Raw genomic sequence first — 13,976 nt, 5'->3', positions numbered from 1 at the left:
ATGGCTTTATCAAGATCTAAGCATAGTTTAGGTTTTCGATTCCATCCTAGTAATACAGAGTTGATCGACCACCATCTAAAAATATTCATGCTCGATGGAATTTTTCCACGTCCCCATGTTATCAAACTAAATGACCTATTTGGAGACTTAGAGCCATGGCAAATTATCGATGGAGAGAAGACATGTTACTTTCTTACGCGATCAATAATTCGAACAAGAGATTCTCAAGAACAGTTGGGAGTGGGACTTGGAGTGGCCAAACAAGTGGTATTCCCCATTAGAGGTAAATCAAATAGAAATATTATAATTGGATATAAGAGAAGTTTGAGGTATAAAAGTGGTATTGAAAAAGATCAAAGCGAAAAATGGCTTTCGAAGGAATATTTTTTGCCAGATGAGTATATTAAGAAAAGCAAGAACAAGGATATATTTGTCATTTGTCGAATTAAAGAGAAGAAAAAAGAAGAAAAGGAAAATAATAATGATGTTAAGGATGAAGATGTTGATGGATTAGTGGATCCTCTATTTGAAGGTAATTATGATCAACTAATTAGCAAAATATGAATTTGCGGTTGAGGACGAATTGTTGCATGAGTAGTTTTTTTAAAATATTAGTACAATTTCTTCTTTTATTAGCTTGATCATCCCTATTTTTGGTTTTTATTTGTCTTCAATGGTTAGTTATGTATACACAATAAAATATTATATGGATAGCTCATCAAAAGAAAGGAAAAAAATCCTTATATTTATCTTTTTTTTTCCGATGAAGGGGTTCAAATTCAACACAATATATTGCAAACAAATGTCTAACCTCTTCTAGTTCTTTGCTTTATAAATAATAATATTATCATGTAAAGTTAAACACTAAACACAATTATGTAAGAATAAAAACGGGCAATCCTAAATCAATAATATTTTTGTGCATGTGTATTTAAGGCCATTTATTATAATTTGGTGTTAGACTACTAATTTTATTGAGACGCCCTAGACACAAATCCAAGACATTTTCTTTTATAAAAAAATCGATTTAGATAGTCAAAAGCTTGAAGGTTCAAATTTTTTCTTAAGGTTTTGCCCTTGAAGTTTTCTTTCAATCTTTCTGGCAAAGCTCTGTTGGTGGTGGAAGCTCGTCGTCTCCTTTGCTCTCCATCCCGGTTTGTCTTCCAGTAACTCATTTATGCCTAGGATCAGAAGGTTTTAGTCAATTGGCTTTTGATTGGGAAAAATGAATATTTGTTACATAGTTAATAAGTTGCTGTTAAAGTGCATTCATATTATGCCATTAATATGCCTAAGTTTTCTAGTGATTAATTTAGCTCAATTGTAAATATTCATCTTCATGAATAAAGGCTAATAATCTATCTTCTTGCTATTTTCATGTGACTTCGGGTGAGTTCTTTGAACTCCATTACCTTCTTCTTTTCATTCCGAATGGGCCGTGGAGGCCCAACTCTACCCTTTCTCGAGTCAACCCCATTTCCAAGATAAAGAAGCTGATGAATAGGTAGAAATAGAGCTGATATAGATGTTCGAAAGTCCAAAAATGGACTGTATACACTTAATATACAGATAAAAAAAATACTAAACTACAGGGTTAAAACGAAAATACAGGTATTCGAAAGCTGAAGTGAGTTGTATACACTTGGTATATAATCCGATATATAAGAAAATAGACTAAAATACAGCCTATACAGATGTATACATTCATTGTATACAAGGATTTTCAAAAAATAAAATGGGCCAAAGCATAGTTTTCCTTTCCACAACAGTAGCAGCAGGAAGCAGAAATGGGCCACGAAATGCTCTTTTTATACCATACTTTATTGGAAAAATTACTGAAATACACGTCTTATGTTTCCCTTATTTCCAATATTCCCTTCTATTTCTAAAACAATCTAAAATCCCTTATTTCTCTTCTAATTCTAAATTATTTTATAATGTATCCGAGCTACATATTATGTATATGGTTTATTTTATAATGTATCTGAGATAGTTCTTAATGTATCAGAGCTACATATTATGTATTCGGGTTGTTTTACTTTTTCAGGGATTAATGTAATTACAAACTAAATAGGGATAGATTGTAATTTCATATTAAAACTATGTGATTCCTAAAATTTATACTAGGCTGTATTTTGGTCTATTTTCTTGTATATCGGATTGACTTGTTTGAATTTGATGTAAAGGGTGGGAAAGATGGCAATCCACCAGATTTGACGACTATTTTCTTTGAGACTCGTTAAAAAGATAACAAGCTTGTTGAACCCGAAGCAATTGAAAAACATGTACGTTTGGTAGATTGAATAAGTAAATAGCCTGAAATTGTTATGCGTTTTGATAGAAAATGTCCTTTTATATATTTTGTAGGCTCAATTGGAGAAAATAGTTCAAGAAGATCCATCTCTATCTAGTATAGAGATTGTTGAAAAATGTTGTGGACCACCTGAGGTAAAACAATGGTCACCTGAGGTAGCACTACAAAGAATTTCTTATTGGGAACTTCAAAGAGCAACTCACGGCTTTGATGTAAATAATTTGCTAGGTAGTGGAAGTTTCGGTTCTGTTTACAAAGGGATAGTAGCAGATGGGATGACTGTAGTTGTCAAAGTTTTCAATGTGCAGATGGAAGGCACATTTCAAACCTTTGACAGAAAATGTGAAATCTTTCTAAATCTTCGTCACAAAAATCTCACAAAAATCATTAGCAACTGTAGTAACTTGGATTTTAAAGCACTGATACTTGAGTACATGCCAAACAAGAGCTTAAACAATTAGTTGTTATATTCTCGCGGCTCAACTATAATGCAGAAATTGATGTCATGTTCGACTTTGCATCTGCTTTGGAATTTCTCCATCATGGTTACTTAGTTCCGGTTTTTCACTTTGATCTTAAGCCTAGCAATGTGTTACTACAGCAAAATGATGGGACACCTTACTGACTTCCGCGGTGCCCAACTTCTAAGAAAGGAAGCTTCCTTTTCATTTCTTTCATTTTTATTATCTGACTGATGTTATATATGTAGTTGTAAATCTTTAAAATAGATATTAGATTCTCGGTTAATGCATCTCAAAGTCTTTCTAATGAATTTTTTTCTTATTTTCTTGCAGCTTTTGTTGATGTTTCTGGATAACACTCTATGAAGATTTGAACTTTTAATTTTTTGCCTACCTTATGTTTATTCTTTTGTGCAAGATACAAGTTTTGAAGAAAATGAATGAGCTCACTATTATTAGTTTTCTACAAATTTAATGCAAAACTTGATATTAGTCTAACTCGGATGTTAGCTATGATTTTTTGTTAAACAAATATTGAAATCAATATCATGGATGTCAACTAGTTTATTGTAATGAATTGCTTTCTTTACATATATCTTATTTTCGTAGAAAATTTTTTAGTAGCAATTCGATATTTGTTGAAATGTATTAGTGCTTAATCAATGACAAGAATTATGGCTGGTCTCTAAAGGCCAATCTATGTCCAGGCAACTTGTTGCTCGTCTCTAATGGTATTCTAGGAGGGAGTTGTTGATAGTCGCCAAAGCTATTCTAGGACAAGGTTGGTGAGTCGCTAAAGGTATTTCTAGGACCAAATAGTTCTCGTCTTTAAAGCAATTCTAAGGACATGTCTTTAATGGTCGCTAGAGATTACTAGGACCAGATTTCTATCGTCTCTAAAGATTATTACAACTAGTTTTTGGTGATCGTTATAGAGTTTTATCGACCTGAAAAACGTATTTCCCAAGATATATTTGGTCTATTTGAGACCAGAAATAACGTCTCTAAAGGAAATTCGCGAACATGTTGGATCCCCGTCCCAAAAACCATTAGTGACTAGTTTCTTTGTCCCGTCGTTGTTGAGCGATAGTGAAGGAAGCTTTTAGGACGGGTGGCGACCAGAATTTTCAGGTCTCAAATGCTCGTTTGGGACCATAGTTCGACTTTCAGGGACCAGATTTCCCTTCCTTAGATGTTGTTTTTCTTGTAGTGTCATAATTAGAGTCGCACCTTTCAAATCAAGATTTCATAAGCATCTAAATTATGATTCCATTCAAATATAAGAAAACCTTTCAGAAATCATTGACACTTTATCTTTAAAACATCCTTTAGACACAAATCATGCTTTTCATAAAATATGTAAAAGTCCTACAGCAAATTCATGATCATAATCCATAAGTTCATAAGCATTGTTCATAGCTAAATTTCATAAAATAGGCATAGGAATGGGGCCATATGAAATCGATTGAAAATCATGTAATTGAATGAAATGATTCATAATAAGATTGAATATAATTAATTTAATCTAATAAAGAGGACCATGAAGATTTGCATGAAACCCTAATAGAATGGAATAAAATCAATTTAAGGGATTTGAAGTATTTGAAAGTATCGTCAATGAAAGCATTTGAAGTTCTTGATAATTCTTTACCCATGAATTTTTACAAGATTTCCTCCATGAAAGTATTTCAATTTCTTGATAATTCTTTTACGGAAGGATTTTCTAAAATTTTCTAAATGATATTATGAATGATTATTCAAAGAAGAAATTATATTTTGAGAACTACTTAAATAATTTTCTTTATGACTTTTTGATAATTCTTTGGCGATTTCTTTGAAATCTTGTATTATGAACCCTAGAATTGTGAGTTATGAAAGTTCCCAAATGTGAGACATTATGATGCTATCATATAATTTTCTAACTTCATTATTATGACATGATATATGTCTCTTTTGAATGCAAAGATATGGTACATGAATTGTAACCTAATGATGTGACGATATGAATAATGTTGATAAACTATGGTCCTTGAATGTTATGAATATGATCCTTCGAGCTAACCAATGATCACACGAGCTTAATGAAGCTAAATAATTAACCAAAAAGTCATAAGTCTAAATGAAGAACCTCTGAAACTATGTTTTCTTGGGTAATATAATGATAATATTGTTGTTTCAGGTGACTCATTCTATGCCCTTGGTAAAGGCTAGTAACAGATCCACATGATATGTACACACATATATATCATACCTGATAATGCATGAGATGGAATTAGTTGACTATGTCGAGATCAAACTCCATGCGATCACATGGTGATTTATATTAATTAGACTATTAAAATTTCATAATGAACTAAAATATGACGATAGATGTCACGACCCAGACCATGGTGATTGACACCCACACTAACCCTTCGGTGGGAGACCACTTCTACAACCCAAATCTAACAGCTTAACCAAATACTACACATTTAAAGATACAAAAGCAAGTTTAAATGACAATAAAAATGGAGTCCCTATAAACTCCAAAGGTTTAAACAATTAACTAACCAAACTAATGCGAATATTCAACCCCTAGAACCTGAAAGTCATTGTACCAAAACTCTACTAAAGACAAGTCTAAGAACAAGGGGTACAACCCCGAAACTAACAAACACCTTAAACAATTAGTTTGAGTCCGAAAAGAGTGGATTTAAACAAGAGAGATCCATGGAAGCCTGAAAGAACTGGCTCATCTTTGAATCTGGTCACGCTCAATAGTCACCTAGCTGAGGTCTATCAATAGCCACCCTAAGATGCCCTTTACTCAATAAAGAAAGAGCAAGTGTAGTATCAGTACACAACCATAGTGTACTGGTAGGATCACGCGACTATCCTAATAAGTGAAACATATGCAAGTAACCACAACATTATAAAATAGGCATATACCGAACATATACAATATTAGTCATCTTTTCAGGATCAATGTAGCATCCCACATTCTCAATAATACACATTGGTTATCAATTTAGAGCAACATATATTCTTCCAATATCAATCATCATTACATATGAGCGTAATCATCACAAGTAGATACACAACACAATTCAATGGTCCTCTCATGGAACCCACACCCAACTATTAGCATACCAGAATGTGGTACCCAATACAATGTTTATGCCGAAACGTGGCAACCGATCCCATTATTATGCCGAAACATGGCAACCGATCCCAGTTAGTGTGTCGGATCGTGACACCCGCCCATTCAACCAACCATAATCACATTCACAATGTATATTCTCACAATCATACAACAAGAGGTGATTCATGGCATACAATTAGTCAATTATCCTCATTTTCGATTAGGGTGATCAATAATGCAACATTCGCATACATAAATGCATTATAATGAAGCAATTACAAACATGTATCACACCAACATGAAATCACAATCATCACCTACCTCGAATCCAAGCTTGAATTCCCTAAGGCAATTGAATCTTTCCTTTCTGGATTCTTCCCGCTTGTTCATAGAATAAAAACATACAATTAATGCAAGGATCAATAAACGAGGCCTAATTACCCAGATTATAATCAACATTATCAACCCTAGGCAAACCCAAGATCCCATTACCCAAATTAGGGCTTTTCCCACCATCCAAACAGTTCCAAAAACCCTTCCCCAACAATAATCACCCAAGAAACCAAGTTCTATGGATCAAAAAATGAATTCAGGGAGTTGTTGCTCCCAATTTCACACGCAAGTGTACGCGGTCGCGTAAGTAATATAATGGCTCTTAAAAGAACCAGATTATCGAACCTAAAGGATTTGTCAATTAACTATTTTTACTAAATTATACTGATCTAATTTATTTAGTTAAGAGAACCAAAATAGAAGAATGCAAGAACAAAATAATAAAATTACTTACAATAGTTGGAAATTCCAAGGGCTGCAGCATGTATTGGATTTCATGTATCATATTTTTGGCTTAGAAATCACTTCTGTTGTCAAATTACTTGTTTATAGGGTTGATAGTATGGTCCAAGTGGTTCGCCTCTCGCTACCTACCCCAGTTAGCCATCTAACTACATCGTTGAGTGGGGATATATAAACTAACTGGCGAGCATTTATATTTCATCCTATTTCGTAATCAAGCAAGGTGTTCGTCTGGGCGTGACTCCTGAACACTAATCACCTCAATCTAATGAGTGGACTGAGCTCTCTATATTTTCTAGTCTATCTAATCCCTCCTTGTTCGATTTTAAGATTAGACACTAGATTTATTTTAGGGTGCGCAAGCATAAAATAGTAAAACAAGAATATAGAAGTAATTTGGATTGACAACCGAAAATTAATTCATAAAGCCTCAAATAATCAACATGGAATCCGTAGCTACAGCCCCATAACAAGAGCTTTAGCTACTAATGTCTAAGAAAACAAGAAGAAGAGAAGAATCCTAAAAAGTATTGACGACTTTGTCTTCAATAGTGTTTCCTCCTTACTCTTGATACCTCCCATAATTATTTATATTGACTATTTATAGATATAGTAAACCCTAAATAAAATAATTGAGTCCAAAGCAAATTAGAAATCCAAAATCGGAACCAAAAGGAATTGGAATTCCTCCCGTGCGTAAAAACACTGTAGCCGCCATGTTGGGTTGCTACTACCGTTATCGGCTGCCACGTGGCAACAACAACAGTAATCTTCAATTTCACTACTGCTGCACCGTTTCCTTATACATTATTATACTGAATTTATATCATTAAGCTGTCTGATTGATTTTCTTCTTCAACCGTCTATCTTTACTTCGTTTTAGCTCCAAACTTCTTCAACTTTACGTCAATTTACTCCTACAAATAAAACACACTATTTAGCACAATCCATAAAATTAATGCTCAAAAAGGATAGATATAAATAATAAATGTGCGGTAAATAATGATTAAAAATATGTATTTTTGCCTCACATCAACACCCACACTTAAACTTTTGCTCGTCCTCGAGCAAGCAATAAAGCTCATCTCAAAAAATCATACTAGGAATGTCATCACTTTGGTTGATACAAACAATTAGGCCATATACCGATTTCAAAATATCAAGTACTCTTCTCAATCATTTTGCAAGACATCCAAATAAACAACAAACCTCTAACCTCCTACCTCAAGGAAAGACTTTGAACTCATCAAATTTAAGCTTGCTCCCCTACTCTCATCAAAGAAAGTTAATAAAATCACCTATCCATCATGAAACAAGTGTCCTCAAAAAAAGAAATAGTCCACACACTCAATTCAAAAGATCGAATATAAATTAAGGACTTCATATCAAGAACAACTCTCACACTCACAAAGAAAATTCAGATGTATGCACAAAGAGCCATAGGCTTGCCCATTATGTACATCTCTACTAATTAAGCATGCTTGAATAAAATCAAATAGGACTTTAACAGGTTGTAATGTAGGCTAGGGGACTGGTAGAAAAACTATATAATAGTGACTTACACTTCCTTAAGCACTTTGCAATTTGAGACTTCATCACCCATTGTTTTCTTCTTTATTTTCAACCGTCTCTTCAACAATTATTTTACAAGTAATTCACATCATTTCAAGAATGCTTCAATATTTATTTATTTTTTCTCTTTTTTTTAAAATTTTTTTCCTTCATAATAGTCATCCTCAACTTACGTATTTTACATGCATTAAGGTGCACAATATCCTTGGAAGGACCAGGGCCATCATCAAGATAACTTTTTTTTGTTCATGTCACATTCTTTCAAAGAGGGTTTTTTAAACACTTTGTATCTATCATTGATCACCTTTTACACTAAACCATCCATTTTCTTCATATTTAACAATTAGAATAAGTCTATGCTATAATGCTCAAGGAAGCAAAGTGCAAAAACTAAGGATTCAACAAAATAGTCAAGCGAAAAATATGGCTACCAACAAAAGGCTGTAGGATCAAAAAGCCTAACTAGTGATATAATATCTGAAAAGGCTAAAATTACCAGACCAATTAAATAAAGCCTATTATCATCTCCTAAACAAAACAACACTTTTTTATTTCGCTTCAATAACATGCAAGACAAGTTCTAGACTAAGATGCAAAACATGGAATAAACAAATTCTCACCACACATGGCAAAAGTATCAATCAAGATGGATCAATTCCACTTCTAAGAGAGACATGATCACAACAAACTACAAAATAAAACAAATTATATACAAAGACACGACCATGAGCTTAGGTATTAAAGAGTCTGCATTTTTTTTATCAAGCATTCACAAGAAAGTACTACTAAAAAATTAGACCTAAATTGCAAGTATCACACCACTCAAAAGGGTCTTTTCTTTTCTCTAAAAAAAAATTAAAAGAAAACTTATTCCTAAAAAAAATAAAAGACACTCAGTTCAAAGGGACTATCCTCAGGAAAAGAAACGAAAACAAAAGTCAAGGAACCCATCTTAAAAAAATAAAAGACTCAATAAAACAATAAAAATTAGGAATTTATTCCTCCACCCCACACTTAAAAATATGCTATGTCATCAAAGAATCAAATAAAATTTAAAACAAGGGTTAGGAAAACTCTCTGAGGCCTTTAAGCCTAGCTAGTAGCATGTTCTCTTTATTTTCATCAAGGGTCGTACGCACCCCACACTTAAGCTCAAATGTGCTCCTTAACTCCAAATTTTGGATACTCAAAATTCTCCAAAACCTGTAAAAGTAAAACCAAAAAAAATAAAAAAAATGACACTAATAAAATAAAAAGTTACACTATAAATTGGGTTGCCTTCCAATAAGCGCCTGATTTAAAGTCACGGCATGACACAAATAAATTCACCTCATTTCTTTCCACTTTGAACTTATGAATTTTACCCCTAACTTTGCATCTATTTTTCTGCTTCTCTCAAGGGGAGGTGGTATAAAGATAAAGGAACCAAGTAATTTATGTAGCATCTTGCACTTCTTGGCCCTTAAGTGAGTAATGTCGTTTTGTCTTCGTGGACTAAAAAACGGTAGAATGTAGGGGCCTTGTTCTTCATCAATGCACTCATCCATTAGTTCAAATGTTATAGAAAAGTGTTTTGAATGAGATTCAAGTTGCCTCAACTCCAAAGCAGCATTTTTTTACAACATTCTCACTTTTGTACTCTTTCTCAACATCGTTATTAAGGAATAAGGTATAGTTGAATGGTTGGAATTCCTCTTTTTGCTCCACTAGTTGGTCATCATCCACAACAATTAATAATTGGGCATCCGACGCCTCAATCATTTTGTTCAAGTGAGCCTCTAAGTCATGAATATCTGAGCCAAATTGATCTATGTCTTATGTGAGCTCAACTCTTCCTTCAATCAGTTGGCTTGTCATTTATGTCAGACCATTACGGATAGACTCGTGAAACTTTAGAAGTCGAGTTTGTTCTTGTAGCCAAGATTGACTCACTATCTCTGCTTCTTCATAGCTTTCTCTTTGTTGGGTTGCAATCTCTAGGTCAGTAATTTCTAATTGAATAGCGTCAAGCTCATACAGAAATTTCATGATTGCTTTGTGCCATTCTGTGCATTCAAATGTTTGTTTAGCGATTTTTGAATTAACTTTGTCCAACATGTCTGTACATTTAAACGCCTCTTGTTTTGCATTTTTTGCTTTTTCGCCCCTACCATCATCACAAATAACAGAAAAATCATAATAGGCGTTCGGGGGAAGGGAATAAGATTTAGGACAACCATTCCAATGAATATACTGACGACCACATATATGACATAAAGGACTTTCATCATCTAACCACTATTTATCCCAATCATCCATATCAATAAAAGAGTACCAAATTATTCAAAGAGAGAAAGAAAAATAAAATAAAATAAATTTCATAGAAAAACAACTAACTAAAATAAAATAAAATTTAAATAAATAAAAAGAATTAGTATAACCTAGAAGAATAGTTAATTTCTAAGTCCCCGACAGTGGCGCCAAAAACTTGTTGTTCCCAATTGCAAACGCAAGTGTACGCGGTCGCGCAAGTAAAATAGTGGCTCTTAAAAGAACCAGATTATCGAACCCAAAGGACTTGTCAATTAGCTATTTTTACTAAATTATACTGATCTAATTTATTTAGTTAAGAGAAACAAAAGAGAAGAATGTAACAACAAAATAATAAAATTACTTACAATAGTTGGAAAATCCCAGGGCTGCAGCATGTTATGGATTTCATTTATCATATTTTTGGCTTAGAAATCACTTCAGTTGTCAAATTACTGGTTTATAGGGTTGATAGTATGGTCCGGGTAGTTCGCCTCTCGCCGCCTACCCTAGTTAGCCATCTAACTACATCGTTGAGCGGGGATATATAAACTAACTGACGAGCATTTATATTTCATCCTATTTCGTAACCAAGCAAGGTGTTCATCTGGGCGTTACTCCTGAACACTAATCACCTCAATCTAATGGGTGGACCGAGCTCTCTATATTCTCTGGTCTATCTAATCCCTTCTCATTCGATTTTAAGATTAGACACTAGATTTATTTTATGGTGCACAACCATAAAATAGTAAAACAATAATATAGAAGTAATTTGGATTGACAACCGAAAATGAATTCATAAAGCCTCAAATAATCAACATGGAATCCGTAGCTACAACCCCAGAACAAGAACTTTAGCTACTAATGTCTAAGAAAACAAGAAGAAGAGAAGAATCCTAAAAAGTATTGACGACTTTCTCTTCAAAAGTATCTCCTCCTTACTCTTGATACCTCCCATAATTATTTCTATAGACTATTTATAGATATAGTAAACCCTAAATAAAATAATTGAGTCCAAAGCAAATTAGAAATCCAAAACCGAAACCAAAAGGAATTGGAATTCCTCCCGTGCATAAAACACTGTAGCCGCCATGTTGGGTTGTTGCTACCGTTATTGGCTGCCACGTGGTAACAACAGCAGTAATCTTCAATTTCGCTATTGCTGCACCTTTTCCTTATACATTATTATATTGAATTTATTTCATTAAGCTATCTGCTTGATTTCTTTCTTCAACCTTTTATCTTTACTTTGTTTTAGCTCCAAACTTCTTCAAGTTTATGTCAATTTACTCCTACAAATAAAACACACTATTTAGCACAATCCATAAAATTAATGCTCAAAAAGGACAGATATAAATAATAAATGTGAGGCAAATAATGATTAAAAATATGTATTTTTAGCCTCATATCAGGAGTGAAAACATTACCTTTAACCTCAAGAATGGTGGAAAACTGTTAAGAAAACCCATAGAGTCGTTGCTTCGCCCTCAAAGTCGAAAAGCGCTGAATAAAACATTTTTGGGGTTTATTTACGACCTTAAGTTACGTTGGACCCGCCACAACGGTCATCACCCCGCTATTGTGGCCCCGCCCTGGAGGCAAAAATCCCCCCCAACAGCTTGCACGGAACTAGTGAGCTATTTTAATAATTTCAAGACCCCCATTTTACAACACACCATTAACCAATGACGCTCAGAAAATACCATTCATTCTATGATCGATTCTGAGAGTTCTACCCACCCGAATTCAATTGCGTAAAGTCGTATAGATTCCTTAACGGCTTATCTAAATACTCATGTAATCAAAATCATAATTAAATCACCCTATTTTTACCAGATTTTCCTACACCTTAATGACTCCAATTTCGTCGATATCTTGACTAGGTTGGGAAATTCCAAGTTACTACGAAAAGGTTTTTTGGCCCCGATTCTTTTTCAATTGGCTTTTCCCTGGCTACAGAATTAGGTCGTTACAATAGATACCAATTTACCTATCACTTGTCCCCGAATGATCAACTAGGAAAGACTAGCTAGAGTAAGGGTAGAGTAGTATTTGAATCGTCGAATTACTGGCCATACTTTCCTCGCATGTCCTTAGCTTACGGACATCGTGATCAAGAATTTCAACTGGTTCTTCCTCATATCGAAGGTCTTGTTTAACAATACTGAGTCTCACTTTATGATATAATCCTTGTCTCCAGCCAACCAATTGAATACCTACACATCTTCCCTTACAATGCCTCAATGAAGTTATCTCAATACTCGAGTGATAAATATTATTGTATGTAAATTTAACTACACAAAAGTGATTCCCAACAACCACCAAAGTTGATCGTACCCATGTCTACAACATGTTATCAAGGGCCTTGACACAATCATCCAGACGAATCTTTTAGCACTTAAGCATGATAAAATTCCAAGTCAATACTCGCTACAAATAGAAGTGAACTTGAATCAACCAACATACACTCATAATACCCAAACAATCACGGTTCTTAACAACATCTCCATCCCACAACATAAATTCCCATGAGCTTAAGTTATAAATTTTTTATCTTAAACATCAGATACTCATCGAGGGACATGTCCAAGCATACAAACCCTCCAACAACACTATCGAAATGTTAGATTTAATAGTTGTAGATTACCTCCTAAGAACAGTAGAATTGGACCCAATGATCCCCACATTCAACCACACATAAATGATACATGACCTCGACGACTAGAGGAATATTAAAGATTGCCAAACAACCACAAATACACATGGTAGCTCTTCTATAAATTCTCATAAGCAAGGTGGTAAATGTAGAACCACTAAAATAATTTAACAACTCCAAGACAACACCAATTATGTCATTCGAAATAACTAAATCTTCTCAATACACTCAACCAATCGAACATCGCAGGATTTGGTACCCCTGATCCACCACTAGGGATCCACCCACTAAAGTGAAATCACACTAGAGCATAGCTAGTGAATTATACTCACAACACTAACAACCATCATAAACACTCTGACCTTTTACCTTATTATAAAACAACACTTTTTAAAAATGAAACCTTCCTTAGGTACTTTACAATCAAAAGTAATAAACTTTATGACTCAAACCAAGTGTAAATCCTTTCAAAGGTTCACTACCTGAATCAACCAACACATACTCATAATACCCAAACAATCATAGTTCTTAACAACATCTCCATCCCACAACATAAATTCCCATAAGCTTAAGTTATAAAAATTTTATCTTAAACATTAGATACTCATCGAGGGACATGTCCAAGCATACAAACCCTCCAAAAACACTATCGAAATGTTAGATTTAATAGTTGTAGATTACCTCATAAGAACAGTAGAATTGGACCCAATGATCCCCACATTCAACCACACATAAATGATACATGACCTCGACGACTAGAGGAATATT

General features: G+C 33.9%; 1 pseudogene; it reads left to right on the top strand.

The window, feature by feature from the left end:
* Positions 1-2,775, top strand: LOC125833807 (probable LRR receptor-like serine/threonine-protein kinase At1g06840; annotated as a pseudogene).
* The last annotated feature ends 11,201 nt before the right edge of the window (positions 2,776-13,976 follow it).

Source organism: Solanum verrucosum, unplaced genomic scaffold, assembly GCF_900185275.1.
Source record: "Solanum verrucosum unplaced genomic scaffold, falcon-dt-bn FXZP01000107.1, whole genome shotgun sequence".
In the NCBI taxonomy this organism is placed as follows: Eukaryota; Viridiplantae; Streptophyta; class Magnoliopsida; order Solanales; family Solanaceae; genus Solanum; species Solanum verrucosum.
Note: the sequence above shows the minus strand (reverse complement) of the source record. Positions and strands in the feature narration are given on the sequence as shown.